At 31.1% G+C, this 18,402-nt stretch overlaps 1 protein-coding gene and 1 pseudogene across 1 annotated transcript in view; one reads left to right on the top strand and one right to left on the bottom strand.

Annotated features, from left to right (window-relative positions):
• Positions 1-18,402, top strand: part of LOC142226746 (uncharacterized) — a 127,124-nt gene that overhangs the window by 74,766 nt on the left and 33,956 nt on the right. The gene's annotated exons all lie outside the window — the stretch shown is intronic.
• On the bottom strand, positions 17,319-18,368 carry LOC142225173 (uncharacterized; annotated as a pseudogene).

The following is an 18,402-nucleotide window of genomic DNA, read 5'->3' as shown; positions in this document are numbered from 1 at the left end:
TTGGCTTCTCTTCAATCGTTATTGTTGTTTTTTTTTATCTCAGCTTAAAGCCATGCATTGACTAAACTACAAGTGTAGCTTAACCAACAGAGGAAAAGTATGCTTGTCAAATTTATTTGGGCAAAGCCCTATAGACTGCAAGATGGTTGGATGTACAGCTGTTTCGAAATTACCACATTCCTCATCAGCATCCTCTACTTGCAGCAAAACTATCAACCAATTATCAGAATAAATTCGGGTAATTCACTCAACCCAACGTGAACTACACTTGAACCTCCCGAAAAAGGGTTTGATAGTCGGCTACTGCCTAAACAAATTTGCCAGCATATCTCTTTTCCTTTGCCAAACTCAAATCATCGATTTGTATGTATTTGGCTGGGTTTGTTTTTGAGCGTGCTTCCTCTATCTTCATTCGTTTTGTTTGTTATTGTTGGCTTCTCTTCAATCGTTATTGTTGTTTTTTTTTATCTCAGCTTAAAGCCATGCATTGACTAAACTACAAGTGTAGCTTAACCAACAGAGGAAAAGTATGCTTGTCAAATTTATTTGGGCAAAGCCCTATAGACTGCAAGATGGTTGGATGTACAGCTGTTTCGGAATTACCACATTCCTCATCAGCATCCTCTACTTGCAGCAAAACTATCAACCAATTATCAGAATAAATTCGGGTAATTCACTCAATATTCAATATTTCTATTGAAAATTTTGTCCAAACTTTATTTCTATAGAACATTTTGTCAAAATTTTATTTCTCTAGAAAATTTTGTCAAAATTTTATTTGTATAGAAATTTTTGTCAAAATTTTATTTCTATAGAAAATTTTGTCAAAATTTTATTTCTACAGAAAATTTTGTCAAAACTTTATTTCCATAGAAAATTTTGTCAAAATTTTATTTATATGGAATATTTTGTCAAAATTTTATTTCTATAGAGTATTTTATCAAAATTTTATTTCTATAGAAAATTTTGTCAAAATTTAATTCTATAGAAAATTTTGTCAAAATTTTATTTCTACAGAAAATTTTGTCAAAATTTTATTACTATAGAAAATTTTCTCAACATTTTATTTCTATAGAAAATTTTGTCAAAATTTTAATTCTATAGAAAATTTTGTCAGTATATTATTTCTCTAGAAAATTTTGCCAAAACTTTATTTCTATAGAAAATTTTCTTAAAATTTAGTTCCATGGAAATAAAATATTCTCAAGATTTTTTTTTCTATAGAAGTTTTTCTCAAAATTTTATTTCTATAGAAAATTTTCTCAAAATTTTATTTCTATAGAAAATGTTCTCAAATTTTTTTTCTGTAGAAAATTTTATCAAAAATATATTTCTATTGAAAATTTTGTCCAAACTTTATTTCTATAGAACATTTTGTCAAAATTTTATTTCTCTAGAAAATTTTGTCAAAATTTTATTTGTATAGAAATTTTTGTCAAAATTTTATTTCTATAGAAAATTTTGTCAAAATTTTATTTCTATAGAATATTTTATCAAAATTTTATTTCTATAGAAAATTTTGCCAAAACTTTATTTCTATAGAAAATTTTCTTAAAATTTAGTTCTATGGAAATAAAATTTTCTCAAGATTTTTTTTCTATAGAAGTTTTTCTCAAAATTTTATTTCTATCGAAATTTTTCTCAAAATTTTATTTCTATAGATAATGTTCTCAAAATTTTTTTCTGTAGAAAATTTTATCAACAATATATTTCTATTGAAAATTTTGTCCAAACTTTGTTTCTATAGAAAATTTTGTCAACATTTTATTTCTCTAGAGAATTTTGTCAACATTGTTTTCTATAGAAAATTTTGTTAATTTTTTTTTTCTATAGAACATTTTGTCAAAATTTTATTTCTCTAGAAAATATTGTCAACATTTTATTTCTATAGAAATTTTTGTCAAAATTTTATTTCTATAGAAAATGTTGTCAAAATTTTATTTCAATAGAAAATTTTGTCAAAACTTTATTTCTATAGAATGTTTTATCAAAATTTTATTTCTATAGAAAATTTTGTTAAAAATTTTATTTCTCTAGAAAATTTTGCCAAAATTTTATTTCTAGAGAAAATTTTGTCAAAATTTTATTTCTATAGAAAGTTTTGTCAACATTTTATTTCTATAGAAAATTTGGCAAAATTCTATTTCTATAGAAAAACTTTTGCAAATTTTTTTTATAGGAAGTTTATGTAAAATTTTATTTCTATAGAAAACTTTTGCAAAATTTTATTTTTATAGGATGTTTTTGCAAAATTTTATTACTATAGAAAATTTGTGCAAAACAGCAAAAAAACATGTATTTTCTTGTTGCTCTTTTTTTCGTCTTGACAACTCCACGAAGAAATTTCTTCCTATTTATTCGTTCCCTTCCTAGTTTTGATATACCCATCGCGATAGGATTAAAAATCCATTGTACGCATTTGCGATTGTGATTCCATTGATTGACATTCTGCATTTTGAGGTTTTTTGTGATATATTTATGCTATTTACATTTGGCATAGGTAGTTGGTTCTTGGTATACTTAACTAATATTAATTGCAAAACTTTAAAATAGTTCAATAGCATGGTGATAAAATTCAGATTAGATATGTGGCATTAGGGTAGTCAGACACAAGGTCTTTTATGTCTTACGAGGACAATTGGGAAATACTTTTTTGATTGATTTATACCTTAAAAGATTTAGAATATTTAACGAATATCATGAAGACAATGACTGTTTCATCAGTGTCATAAATTCAAATATTTAGCTACGATATGAATTGACGTCCATACATTGAATTACATTGAAAAATGATCAATGATAAACGCAAAGCAGTGCAATTGATAAAGACCCTAAGATACAATGTTGAATGGGTCTGCATGATTTGTTTTTCCTTTTTTTTTGAAAAACCAAACAATAAATCAATTATTGGTGACTATTCTAATGGGCAAACATGACCAATAAACAGAAGAAAATTCTCGATGGATTTAGTAGACCTGGAGTTAGTATGTCGGACATGAACGTACTACGTATTCAAGTATTTCCCGGGAATAAGCCGGTAGCTACTATGCATACCAAGTGTCATCTGCTCCATTGCTATCTGTATATCTTACAGGCATTGATAATTTCCGATTTTTACTGGAATGTGGCTGTCACAGCCAGTATACTCCTCCTCTTCATGATTCCAAGCCCATTGACAAACATAAAGATAGACAATGCCATTGTAGATTCCACTTGCTGGTTATTGAGTAGACAGATGGTCATTGCATGTAACGATTAGAGAGGCCATTGTGATTGTGTTGGCATAAAAGTGATCAAAATCACACTTGGTTGGATATTTGTTTGAGGCGGAATTCATTTCTTTTTTCGTTTTTTTTTTCATTCATTTCTATTTAAATTTCAATTGATAGTCCTATTCAAATCAATTTGAATTTATTCCTATAGATTTGGATCTCTGAAATTAATTTGTTATTGAAACTGGCAATTAAATCCAATGGGATGACTAATTTTACTCATAGGATAGATGAAGAAGAGATATATTTTATGAAATAGTTTGAGGTAGAGGTGTGAACTTTAACTTTCAAAAAAAAAAAGAATAATAATAATAAAAATTTCACAAAATTTTCTATAGAAATAAAATTTTGACAAAATTTTCGATAGAAATAAAATGTTGGCAAAAGTTTCTATAGAAATAACATTTTGACAAAATTTTCTATAGAAATAAAATTTTGACAAAATTTTCGATAGAAATAAAATTTTGACAAAATTTTCTATAGAAATAAAATTTTGAGAAAATTTTCTATAGAAATAAAATTTTGAAAACACTTTCTATAGAAATAAAGTTTTGAAAAAATTTTCTATAGAAATAAAATTTTGACAAAATTTTCTATAGTAATAAAATTTTGAAAAAATTTTCTATAGAAATAAAATTTTGACAAAATTTTCTATAGTAATAAAATTTTGAAAAAAAAATTCTATAGTAATAAAATTTTGAAAAAAAAATTCTATAGAAATAAAATTTTGACAAAATTTTCGATAGAAATAAAAATTTGGCAACATTTTATATAGCAATACAATTTTAACAAAATTTTAACAAAAATAAAAAATTAACAAAGTTTTCTATAGAAATAAAATTTCGACAAACTTTTCTATAGAAATAAAATTATGCAAAAATTTTCTATAGAAATAAAATTATGCAAAAATTTTTTACAGAAATAAAATTTTGACAAAATTTCCGATAGAAATAAATTGTTGCCAAAATTTTCTATAGAAATAAAATTTTAACAAAATTTTCAATAGAAATAAAATTTTGACAAAATTTTCTGTAGAAATAAAATGTTGACAAAATTTTCTATAGAAATAAAATTTTGACAAAATTTTCGATAGAAATAAAAATTTGGCAACATTTTATATAGCAATACAATTTTAACAAAATTTTCTATAGAAATAAAATTTTGACAATTAAACAAAAAATTAACAAAATTTTCGATAGAAATAAAATTTTGACAAAATTTTCGATAGAAACAAATTTTTGACAAAATTTTCGATAGAAATAAAATTTTGACAACATTTTCTATAGAAATAAAATTTTGACAATTTAAAAAAAAAAAATTTTTCTATGGAAATAAAATGTTGACAAAATTTTCTATAGAAATAAGATGTTGACAAAATTTTCTATGGAAATAAAATTTTGACAAAATTTTCGATAGAAATAAAATTGTGACAAAATTTTCTATCGAAATAAAATTTTGACAAAATTTTCGATAGAAATAAAATTTTTACAAAATTTTCTATAGCAATAAAATTTTAACAAAATTTTCTATAGAAATAAAATTTTGACAAAATTTTCTATAGAAATAAAATTTTGACAAAATTTTCTATAGAAATAAAATTTTGACAAAATTTTCTATAGAAATAAAATTTTAAAAAAATTTTCTATAGTAGTAACATTTTAACAAAATTTTCTATAGAAATAAAATTTTGACAATTAAAAAAAAAAAATTCATAAAATTTTCTATAGAAATAAAATTTTGACAAAATTTTCTATAGAAATAAAATTTTGACAAAATTTTCGATAGAAATAAAATTTTGACAAAATTTTCTATAGAAATAAAATTTTGACAAAATTTTCGATAGAAATCAAATTTTGACAAAATTTTCGATAGAAATCAAATTTTGACAAAATTTTCTATAGAAATAAAATTTTGACAAAATTTTCTATAGAAATAAAATTTTGACAAAATTTTCTATAGAAATAAAATTTTGACAAAATTTTCTATAGAAATAAAATTTTGACAAAATTTTCTATAGAAATAAAATTTTGACAAAATTTTCGATAGAAATAAAATTTTGACAAAATTTTCGATAGAAATAAAATTTTGACAAAATTGTCTATAGAAGTAAAATTTTGACAAAATTTTCTATAGAAATAAAATTTTGACAAAATTTTCTATAGAAATAAAATTTTGACAAAATTTTCTATAGAAATAAAATTTTGACAAAATTTTCTATAGAAATAAAATTTTAAAAAAATTTTCTGTAGTAGTAAAATTTTAACAAAATTTTCTATAGAAATAAAATTTTGACAATTAAAAAAAAATTCATAAAATTTTCTATAGAAATAAAATGTTGGCAAAATTTTCTATAGAAATAAAATTTTGACAAAATTTTCTATAGAAATAAAATTTTGACAAAATTTTCTATAGAAATAAAATTTTAACAAAATTTTCAATAGAAATAAAATTTTGACAAAATTTTCTATAGAAATAAAATGTTGACAAAATTGTCTATAGAAATAAAATTTTGACAAATTTTTTTTATAGAAATAAAATTTTGACAAAATTTTCTATAGAAATAAAATTTTGACAAAATTTTCTATAGAAATAAAATTTTGACAAAATTTACTATAGAAATAAAATTTTGAAAAAATTTTCTATAGTAGTAAAATTTTAACAAAATTTTCTATAGAAATAAAATTTTGACAATTAAAAAAAAAAAAATTTCACAAAATTTTCTAGAGAAATACAATTTTGACAATATTTCATAGAGAAATAAAATTTTCTCTCCGTGTAAGCAGTTGATCAGGCACTTTCTATGCTACACATCTACTACATTAGGGGATTCCATCAAATGTTGATAGTCCTCCCTGTTGCTAGCGAGAATTTATGTTTCCACAAAAAAAGCACAGTCAGGTTTTTCGTACAACATTTTCATATACCAATCATCCATCCATCCATTCATTCATATTTGCTCTATTTTCTCCAAAAAAACAGAATGTTTTACGTCACCAATAATAGCAAAAGAAATGTTGTAGACATTCGAAAAAAAAAACTATTTCTGAAATGTTTATGGCCTTGGAGCTTATAATACATGCCTGTAGTGAACACTCTCTAAAATTATTCACACGAAAATAATAAAAACAAATATTCTATTATATCATTTTGTTATGATCTTGCGGCGTTTTGTTTTACTTTTGTTTTTTATATATGGTATTTATGCAATTCCAATCGATTTGCTTATACAGAGCAAATTTCTCAAATATATACGAGAGATTATCGTTGCAAATAATTTTTCCTATAATTTAGCGGAAAATATGTGTGAAATTTATGAAAATGAGGTTGATGGCAACTACTTTTTAATACAGACAAAATACGGATTGGAGTAATAGAAATTAAATTTAAGTTTTTAGTTAATTAATTTAATTGAATTAATTAAATTTAATGTATTATGGTGCAATTTAATTTAATTAAATGCCTTCCTCCCGCGCATTATGTCTTGACAATAAAGGACCTTCTTGTCTTGATAATAAAGGATCTCTTTTATATAGTCGAGTCTGAATGACATGGGATTGAATTGATGATCCTCTGTATGCCGTAATTGGCATACAGAGGATCACCAATTCATCTCAATTCCTCTCAATTATTTTTAATTTAAAATTTATTAAAATAAAATGTTTTATTTGTATAATTATAAAATTTATTTATTAAAACGTTTTTAGAAAAATGAACTCAATTTATTATTGATATGTACAGTGAAACCTCTCAAACTGGAACACTCTGAAAACCGGATACCTCCCAAAAGTGGACAGTTGTCTGTGGACGGACAGTTGCCACAATTGGTAGAATTCTACCAAAAATTATAGATTTTGTACTGATTGGTAGAATTCTTGATGATTTGGTAGATTTTGCAAAATATACCATTCCACCAAAGAGGTAGTTCACAAATTCTGTGTATAAATAAAATTTTGACCACATTTTAAAGAAATAAAAATTTAGAAAATTTACCATAGAAATAACATTTTGACAAAATTTTTGTATAGAAATAAATTTATGACAAATATTTCTATAGAAATAAAATTTTTTAATTTCTGTAGAAATAAAATCTTGACAAAATGTTCTATAGAAATAAAATGTTGACAAAAATGTCTGTAAAAATAAAATTTTGACAAAATTTTCCTTAGAAATAAAATCTTGACAAAATGTTCTATAGAAATAAAATTTTGACAAAATTTTCTATAGAAATAAAATTTTGACAAAATTTTCTATAGAAATAAAATATTGGCAAACTGTTCTATAGAAATAAAATGTTGACAAAATTTTCTATAGAAATAAAATTTTGACAAAATTTTCTATACAACTAAAATTTTGACAAAATTTTCTATAGAAATAAAATTTTGATAAAAGTTTCTATAGAAATAAAATTTTGACAACATTTTCTATCGAAATAAAATTTTGACAAAATGTTCTATAGAAATAAAATTTTGATAAAATTTTTTGTAGAAATAAAATTTTGACAAAATTTTCTATAGATATAAAATTTTGACAAAATTTTCTATAGAAATGAAATTTTGACAAAATTTTGTATAGAAATAGAATTTTGACAAAATAAAAAAATAGAAATAAAATTTTCTGTAGAAATAAAATTTTGACAAAATTTTCTACAGAAATAAAATTTTGACAAAATTTTCTATAGAAATAAAATTTTGACAAAATTTTCTAGAGAAATAACATTTTCTATCGAAATAAAATTTTGATAAAATTTTTTTATAGAAATAAAATTTTGACACAATTTTCTATAGATATAAAATTTTGACAAAATTTTCTATAGAAAGAAATTTTGACAAAATTTTGTATAGAAATAGAATTTTGACAAAATAAAAAAATAGAAATAAAATTTTCTATAGAAATACAATTTTCACAAAATTTTCTATAGAAATAAAATTTTGACAAAATTTTCTATAGAAATAAAATTTGGACAAAATTTTCTAGAGAAAATAACATTTTGACAAAATTTTCTATAGAAATGAAATTTTGACAAAATTTTCTATAGAAATAGAATTTTGACAAAATAAAAAAATAAAAAAAAAGTTTTCTATAGAAATAAAGTTTTGACAAAATTTTCTATAGAAATAAAATTTTGACACAATTTTCTATAGAAATAAAATTTTGACAAAATTTTCTATAGAAGAAAAATTTTGACAACATTTTCTATAGAAATAAAATTTTGACAAAATTTACCATAGAAATAACATTTTGACAAAATTTTCTATAAAAACATTTTTTTTTCAATTTCTATAGAAATAATTTTTTTTTTCATTTCTATAGAAATACATTTTTTTATAGAAATAGAAATTTGACAAAAGTTTCTATAGAAATAAAATTTTGAAAAAAACGTTTACAAAATTTGCTATAGAAATAAATTTTGACAAAATCTTCTTTAGAAATAAAATGTTGACAAAATTTTCTATAGAAATAAAATTTTGACAACATTTTCTATAGAAATAAAATTGTGACAAAATTTTCTATGGAAATAAAATATTGACAAAATTTTCTATAGAAATAAAATTTTGACAAAATTTTGTATAGAAATAAAATTTTGACAAAATTTTCTATAGAAATAAAATTTTGAGAAAATTTTATATGGAAATAAAATTTTAAAAAATTTTCTATAGAAATAAAATTTTGACAAAATTTTCTATAGAAATAAAGTTTTGACAAAATTTTCTATAGAAATAATGCAAAAATTGGGCCATATCGACGTATAATTATATATAGCCCCCATATAAACCGAGCCCAGATTTGGCTTGCGGATCCTCTAAGAGAAACAAATTTCATCCGATCCGGCTGAAATTTGGTACATGGTGTTAGTATATGGTCTTTAACAACCATGCAAAAATTGGTCCACATCGGTCCTTAATTATATACGAGTATAACCCCCATATAAACCGATCCCCAGATTTGGCTTGCGGAGCCTCTAAGAAAAGCAAATTTCATCCAATCCGGCTGAAATTTGGTACATGGTGTTAGTATATAGTATCTAACAACCAAGCAAAAATTATTCCACATCGATTCATAATTATATATAGCCCCCAAATAAACCGATCCCCAGATTTGACCCCCAAAGCCTCTTGGAGGTGCAAACTTCACCCGATCCGGTTAAAATGTGGAATGTGGTTTTAGTATAGGTCTTTAACAACCATGCAGAAATTGGTCCATATCGGTCCATAATTATATATTGTCCCTATATAAACCGATTCCCAGATTTGACCTCCAGAGCCTCTTGGAGTAGTAAATTTCATTCGAGTCGCTTGAAATTTGGTACGTGGTCTAAGTATTTAGTCTTGAAAAACCATGCAAAAATTCGTCCATATTGGTCCAATTATATGTAGCCCCCATATCCGATCCCAGATTTGATCTCCGGAGCCTCTTGGAGTAGCAAAATTCATCGGATTCGGTTGAAATTTTTACATTGTGCTAGTATGTGGCCGCAAACAACCATGTCAATATTGGTCCATATTGGTCTATAGTTATATATAGCACCCAGATAAACCTATTCTCAATCACACAAAAATTGGTCCATATCGGTTCGTAATTGTATATAGCCCCATTATAAAGCGACCCCCATTTCAATTTCAATTCGGCTCTCTAATTACAACTCAAAACTTCATATCCGTTGGTAATTATACTTATACACTTCCCTATATACCATATACTGGGTCAAGAACTGAATTATATACGTATTTAATCTGTTTTGTTTTTGTCTAATATATACCACATATGGACTAACTTACAATTTAGAGGACGATGTTAAGAAGTTTTAAGATGACAAAGTTGTCGGCAAGTATTACCACAACTCAAGTAATTCGATTGTGGATGACAATCTTTAGTAGAAGTTTCTACACAATACATGGAGGAGGTACATAAGATTCGGTCTGGCCGAACTTATGGCCGTATATACTTGTTGTTGTTATTTCCTCTTTTGACCATGATATTCAAAAGGCTTTAAAGAGAGCAAACTCACATTGGTAAAGCCAATCCCACGGCGGCGGGTTCTACGCACCGGATTGACCCGATGGATACCAGCCATCGGCCAGCGGCTGCCACCTCAGTGTACGTGTTGTCTCGTCCGTTTTTTCGTGTTGGAGAAGGTGCATCCCGGGAAGCCTTCTCTGCCTGCTTTTGGTCCGAGCCGGGATAGAGGAAAACCCCGGACCATGGTACTGTGCCGTCTGCCGAAATCGAATTCACCATCGCTCGGTTTCGGTGAGGTGTAACCGGTGCATGGAATGGGTGCACTTCCGGAACTGCTCCGGCCTAACATCGCTGCGGGAGTATAGTCAAACTGACTTCGTGGCAGGATGCTGTGCCAATGACAGCAGCAGTGGGTCATCTGATTATGTGACCCCACCGACTTCTCCCGCACAACAATATTCTCCGCCGCAGCATCTTACACCGAATATTGTTGTACCAGTTCCGGAGAGTGCATCATTTTTGCAATTTAATTGCAACGGGCTCCTTGGTAAGATTAGTGAGATCGTAGACTTTATGAATCGGAAAAGGATAAGGGTCGCGGCGATCCAGGAAACAAAGCTGAATCCCAATGACGAAGAGGCCCCCACGACATTGTGATTTGTACAATGTCCTACGGAAGGATCGCACAAGAAATGGAGGTGGTGGCCTGGCTTTCATATTACACCGTTCCGTGCAGTATAGACCTATCACGCTTGTGCTAGACACTAATGACCCGTACATGGAATGTATGGGGGTAGCAGTTAAGTGTGGGGCTGCCGAGATAGAGCTATACAATGTGTACATACCGCCGGTTGGTAGCTGTGCTCCAGGTTATAGCCCAAACATTGAGTGGTTGTTGAGCGGGCATAACCGATTGGTTCTAGGAGATTTTAATGCCCACCATGAACTTTGGCATTCTCTCCTGGGTAATGACCAGAGGGGCATAGCTTTGGCAGAGCAGATAGACGACTCCACATTTTGCACGGTGAACGAAGAGGCCCCCACGAGAATTATGGGTGACTGCAGCAGTTCGCCAGATTTATCGTTAGCATCGCCTTGTCTGATAAATGACGTCTCCTGGCAACCCGTCATTTCATTGGGTTCGGACCACCTCCCCATAATTCTCACCATCAACCGACCCTCCGATTTCATAACCTCTGAACGCCGGACGTTTATTAATCAAAGGAAAGCCAACTGGGAAGGCTTCAGAGAATACACCGATCGCCGCTTCAGTGAGCTCCCGTCCCCCTCACATGTTCATGTTGCCCGCAGCAGCCGCTCGCTTCATACCCGCTGGTCGAATTGCCCAAGTGAGGCCCAACTTCCCAGCCGAAGCGGCGGGACTCGCAGACGAGCGTGATGAACGCCGTCGTGCTAACCCTGCTGATCCTAGAATCAAAGAACTAAATCTAGAGATTAGTAAGATAGTCGACGAGCACAAGCGGAACACTTGGTTAGAGCACCTGAAGCAATGTAACTTAGGAACAGGAACTGGTAAATTGTGGTCAACAGTTAGAGCCCTCTCGAACCCCTCCACAAGGGATGATGGGATTTCAGTCACATTTGGCGACGTGACTATGACTGATCCGAAGAGGTGCGCCAAATACTTCAACCGACAGTTTGTCGAGCATCCCGAGAGTGATAGAGCGAAAAGGAGAGCCACCCGTCGTGTACGTGGTCTCCGAGCCGATGACACTCCACAATTTACTGCAGCCGAAGTTACCAATGTCATCAACAGCGCGAAACCATCTAAGGCGCTGGGCCCTGACGGAATTTCAATGCTAATGCTGAAGCATCTGGGAATACTGGGAGTTGAGTACCAGACCAGACTCCTCAATTTGTCTTTGGAATCACACATTATACCCGATGTCTGGAAAATGGGAAGGGTGATTCCACTACTGAAACCGGGCAAAGATTCGAGCAAAGGTGAATCGTACAGACCGATATCCCTTCTTTCGCCAGTAGCCAAGACACTTGAGGCATTACTCCTCCCCAGCCTTGTGGAGAATTTTCCAGCTGCCCACCATCAACATGGATTCCGTAAGGTACATAGTACGACAACAGCCTTACATGCCATTTCGACACATATTAATAAGGGACTTAACCAGCCCAGGCCGTGTCATAGGACGGTCCTCGTGGCGCTTGACCTATCGAAAGCATTCGATACGGTCAACCATGCCACATTATTTGAGGACATCGAGAATACGTCCCTACCGGCAGGAGCGAAGCGTTGGGTGCTGAATTATATGTGTGGACGCCAGTCGTACGTGGAATTCAGGGACAGAAAGTCAAGACCGCGTAGAGTTAAACAGGGAGTTCCCCAAGGTGGGTTGATATCTCCGGCACTGTTTAACCTCTACATGTCCTCGATTCCACCCCCTCCTGACGGCGTCGAGATTGTATCATATGCGGATGACTGTACAATCTTGGCATCTGGGCCCAATGTTGATGACATTTGCGATCGGTTGAACGTCTACATAGCTAATCTTACCAGTTATTTCACTGCGAGAAACTTGAGGATATCCCCCACCAAATCCTCAGCCACACTATTTACTACATGGACGGCAGAAGTGCGCAGGCAGTTGAATATCAGAGTCGATGGAGTAATAATTCCGACCACAAATTACCCCAAGATTCTTGGGGTCACATTCGACAGCCTTTTTAGGTCATCTGCCCATGCCACTGCAATTTGTAATAAGCTCCGCGGTAGAAACAAGGTCCTCAAGTCACTTGCCGGCAGTACTTGGGGTGCGGACAAAGAGACCTTGCTAACTACTTATAAGGCAATTGGCCGGTCAGTGGTAAACTATGCAGCGCCAGTGTGGACACCGCAGACCAGTGATACGCAGTGGAATAACATACAAACCTGCCAGAACGCTGCTCTTAGAACTGCGACTGGGTGTCTCCGCAGCACACCCCTGGATCACCTTTATGTGGAGACAAAGATCATCCCTGTGCGAAGACACAACTACATGTTGTCAAAGCAGTATCTCCTGGGTTGTTATCGCAGTAATCATCCAAACCACCATCTTATGGATACACAACCACCACCCAGGAACGTAAGGGTTGATATACATAATCTAGAGCGCGAGATCCAGCGCTATAAAAGAGAGCCTCTAGATCAAGCAGCGTACCAGGCAGGTTTGAACAGGATTCATGAGGATACTGTAGCTGAAGCGGTGAGAAGCTACAAGGTTAATCCTGTTCTTGGAGTCCGACCACCGCCCATAACACCGGAGGAAAGAGACCTCCCACGGCAGACTAGGGTAGTTTTGGCCCAATTAAGATCAGGCAAGTGCAGCCGCCTCAATTCCTACTTATCGGTGATTGATAGCAGCGTAGCTGACGTTTGTCCAATTTGCAACCAAGGGCCACACGACACGCGTCATCTTTTCTCTTGCCCAGCCAAACCAACCCGACTTACCACCAGATCACTCTGGACACACCCCACCTTAGTCGCAGAGTTCCTTGATCTGCCAACAAGCTGATGTACCAAGCGTATAACATGAAATGGATGAGATCACAATAAACTGTTACAACAACAACAACAACAACACATTGGTAAAGCAAATCTTCCCAAGGGCCATAGCCCCTATAACCTCTCATTAGGTTAATATATATTTTTTGTTTATTGGCAAATGCTTTATTAAATTAAATGCTTTATTTTCAGTTAAGATAAATAATACTCGCATACTATATATTTTTGTTAGTTTAAACGAAATATTACAGCAAATAAATTTTAAACAATCCACACTATGGGAGCCACCGTGGTGCAATGGTTAGCATGCCCGCCTAGCATACACAAGTTCGTGGGTTCGATTCCTGCTACGACCGAACACCAAGAAATTTTTCAGCGGTGGATTATCCCACCTCAGTAATGCTGGTGACATTTCTGAGGGTTTGAAAGCTTCTCTAAGTGGTTTCACTGGAATGTGGAACGCCGTTCGGACTCGGCTATAAAAATGTCCCTTGTCATTGAGCTTAACATGGAATCGGGCAGCACTCAGTGATAAGAGAGAAGTTCACCACTGTGGTATCACAATGGACTGAATAGTCTAAGTGAGCCTGATACATCGGGCTGCCACATAACCTAACCTAACACTATGGAAACACATTCGTATTCCGATCCTCTCTCGTTATTCTCGTCGAAAATTTAGGGAATTTTAAATCAATGTAAACAAATTCTTTCCAGACAATTTTTCTCTGCACTAGCTCAATAAAGATTTTTATAGAATTAATAGTTAAAGCACACATCATATTGAAGAATTTTAAGTAAATCGAAGAATACCCAGCAAAAAAGGTGTTGCCAAGAAAGCACTAAAAATGTACTTCTGGTTCAGAAATGGACTCGTAGCGTCGAATTTTACATGGATTTGCCATAGGGCGGAATTAATCTTTTTGAGCGTCCCCTGCATTGATTTCGCTTTAATTCTACGAATGTGATTTGATATTTGATATTTGATTAGCGCACAATAAATGCATATAATTAATCAGTTATATTTATATAGCATAGCTTTGGGCGCCCACGAGCCAAAGTAAAGAAACTTTATTTATCAGAAACATTCTTTTAGTTGGTCATATTATGAAAATGATTTAAAATTTACTTTAACTTCTATGTTTATGGGGTATTATAATATAAACCTTTATAATTTCACAATCAACAATTAGATAACTACACTTCAATGTCTTCAATTTGGATTTGTGGGGCTCCACAAATACATAACAATTGTACACCTTCACTCGCAACTCTTAAATAAATACCATAAATTCTATAATTAGAAGGTAGAATAAGTGTAACTATGGAATATATGGAACTTGGAAATAAAGATTATATTTCTAGTCCATGAAGTATACTGCATAAATCTATTCATTTAAGATTCTCTTTGGAATCTTATCTAATCTTTGTTGTTTTCCCCTTGACGGCAGCCAAAATTTATGGTAATTTGTTTTTTATTTTCTCTAATATTTTTCTGTTTTCTATTTGCTTTTGGTTGTCATCTTCAACAAATATTTACAAAGTAGCAACGCAATTGACAAATAGCGATAAAAATGAGACATTCCAAAAATAAAAATAAGAAACAAAAAAAAACAACATACAGTGACATTTTTGTTTACCCCAAAAACCTGACTGTCATGCCAAGAATTTCATTTGCAAATTATAAATTCATAATTATTTGTGTCAATTATGATAATGTATTTAGAATAAGTAGAGCACAATCATCCCAGAACCGTATAAAAGAGACTTTTTGTGGGTTAAGATTTTGAGGTGAATTAAAATGACATGGACATGGAGAAAAGTTTTTTTTTCCAGTTTTTTGAAAATAATTAAAAAACAAACAGTTACTAGTGGAAAAAGCATACATATGTTTTCAAAAATAATAATAAAAAAAAATGCTTATATGGTTTAAAATGGAATTCTCTTTTAAATTTGAGGTTTGCGTATTTCATACTGGGAAACAGCAGACCGCTTCCCGGCACCTTTACTTTTTGCTAACTTTTATAGGTTTTTGTTTGTTAATGAATTAATACAATTACTAATTTATTTCTCTTATTAATTCCAGGTATGCTCCATTTAATTTGCTACAAATAAGAATTTTGCAGTAGATTGTCTTATTTATTTTACAGAGTAAGTGAAATTGGAACAAATACAAATCTTAATGCTTTATTAAATGCAAAAACTTAACCTACGAAAGTTCCTTTAAAGAGAGCTCGCAGAGATAGCTCTGCACAAAAATATGTTATATGTGCAAAAAAATGTCACCTCCGGTTTTTATTATTTTTATAATGTTGGTAATCAGAGACCTCACAATTTTTTACTTAAATCCAAAGGCAAAGTTTCTTTAGTTAGTCCATACGGGATATATATATAACAAAAAAGGCCGATTAAATACGTATATAATTCAGTTTGACAAAATTTTCTATAGAAATAAAATTTTGAGAAAATTTTGTATAGAAATAAAAATTTGAGCAAATGTTCTATAGAAATAAAATTTTGAGCAAATGTTCTATAGAAATAAAATTTTGACAAAATTTTCTATAGAAATAAAATTTTGACAAAATTTTCTATAGAAATAAAATTTTATTATATTTCATGTTAGCCTGATACCGAAACAGGCAATTGACGTCCAAATGCATTATATCTAATTATACAATTATTTTTCGAGCTTTATGGACAGATATAGATTAAGGAACGTGGTTAATAGAGCCATTGAAAAGAAAACGCCAGATACAAATCTATGCACGCCTGGACTGTACATGTTTCGGTTCGGGCGAATGAACCTTTCCACAGCCTTTAGTATATCTCTATATATATCTTATATCTCTCCCAGCCAGGGCGGTTACTATGTAACTCGATTCGAAAGTTTGAACAGCTCGAAAGTTGTATTCGATCCGAATTTATAGTCTTACCATGTAAGAGTTTTGAATCGAGTGAAAAGTGCTGTCACTAATTCTTAACATTTTTGGCAGTACTTTCGAATGTTTTATTCAGAGTTGGCTACATCTATTACATGAAACGTCAAAACAATTAAAATAAAAAGTAAATAATATTTGTGCGTTACAAAAATGGATTCGGTTGCCCTTTGGATGGAAAATGAAGATGAGCGAATGGAACGCAGAATCTTACGCGATGGTGTAGATTTTATGCAATTAACGGATGCAATGTAAGTACCAACGTGTTATGTATGTTGTTCGTGAGTTTATACTTATATTTATAGGTTTGTGCGAAATTTCCGGCTTAACAAAGAAGCTTTTAACTAAGTGTTGGAGAGACTCTCACGTTTGGAGCCTGTCGGACGAACGTCAGTTTTTGAAGGATGCATTTAATAATGGAGACAAATCGCCGTGGATAATACAATTTGATTATTTTAATGTTATTTATCATTTATTTAAGATGCATTTTATTCTAGGAGACTCTGGATACCCATTAGAGCCATGGATCCTCACTTCGTACAGGACCGCTAATGATAATTCTGCGGAGAGCAGATTTAACAAACAGTTTTGTAAGGCAAGATCAATTATTGAACGTGCGTTTGGTGTTCTGAAGGGAAGATTTCGATGTTTGCTTGCAGCTCGAGAATTGCATTATGCACCGAAAATGGTCACAAAAATATTGAATGTATGTATGTATGTATATTGAATGTATGCATTACACAATATTTGTTTAGAACATAATGTCGAACTACCACCAGAAATACCGATTAATGTGGAACAAATGGAACCGACCTCAACAGCTGTTCCAGCTTCTGAAGACAGAAATCAGTTCTTAACCATAGCCCAATCTCTAAGAAATCAAATAAAAAACAATCTATAACATAGTAATTCATTTATTTAGTAATTCACAGATTTAAAAAGTAGTAAAAAACTTAAATACTAGACAACGGTAGATTATATATGTTATTGATAGCGGTGTCTTTCAATTTCTAGCATATCTCTCTTTAATTCGAGCTTTGCTAATGTTAGTTTTTGGTTTTCCACACTCAATTTCATTTCGTGCTCGAATTTTCTTTTTTTGAGTTTATAATTTTTTTCTTCTACGTCCACTTGCCTTTTTTTTGTATTTAACTAAAGACTTTAAATTACTATATACTGTTCCAGAAGTAATATGGAGTGCTTGTGGTAGTCCATTTGTCCATTCACCTGCTTTTCAAGCAATGCCTGTTTTTTTTGGAGGAGCACGATTCAAAGAAAATTGTGTTGTGTTGGCTGTACGAGATGATGAACAACGCGGTGGGGACAGCGGTGCAGACACTAAAGCATCCGTCTCACTCGGATTATTTATGATGGAGTTGAGCACATTTGCGACGACTTCCTCGGTGTCCTTACTGCTTGTGGCCGTACTAGTGTCATCGCTGGTTGGGGGGGTACTATTATTAATCCCAAATTTTCGGACTCCACTCATACCGTCCACCGCCTTCTGCATATCCAGCAACTCTATGACACCTCTTCTAGCGCCGTGAACGAAAATAATTTTTCTGGTCCTCCCTATTAAAAAACATTTTTATAAATATTAATCTACTGATATATATAAATTTAACAAATACTTACATTTTTATGCGTTTGGTGCCAATAATTTAATATTTTAATTTTTTCCGTTAACATAATATCAAACGAGTAAAAATGTTTACTTTCGAGC

The sequence above is a fragment of the Haematobia irritans genome, chromosome 2 (assembly GCF_050003625.1).
Source record: "Haematobia irritans isolate KBUSLIRL chromosome 2, ASM5000362v1, whole genome shotgun sequence".
NCBI lineage: Eukaryota > Metazoa > Arthropoda > Insecta > Diptera > Muscidae > Haematobia > Haematobia irritans.
The sequence above is the reverse complement of the archived record's forward strand: the minus strand, read 5'-3'. Positions and strand labels throughout refer to the sequence as shown.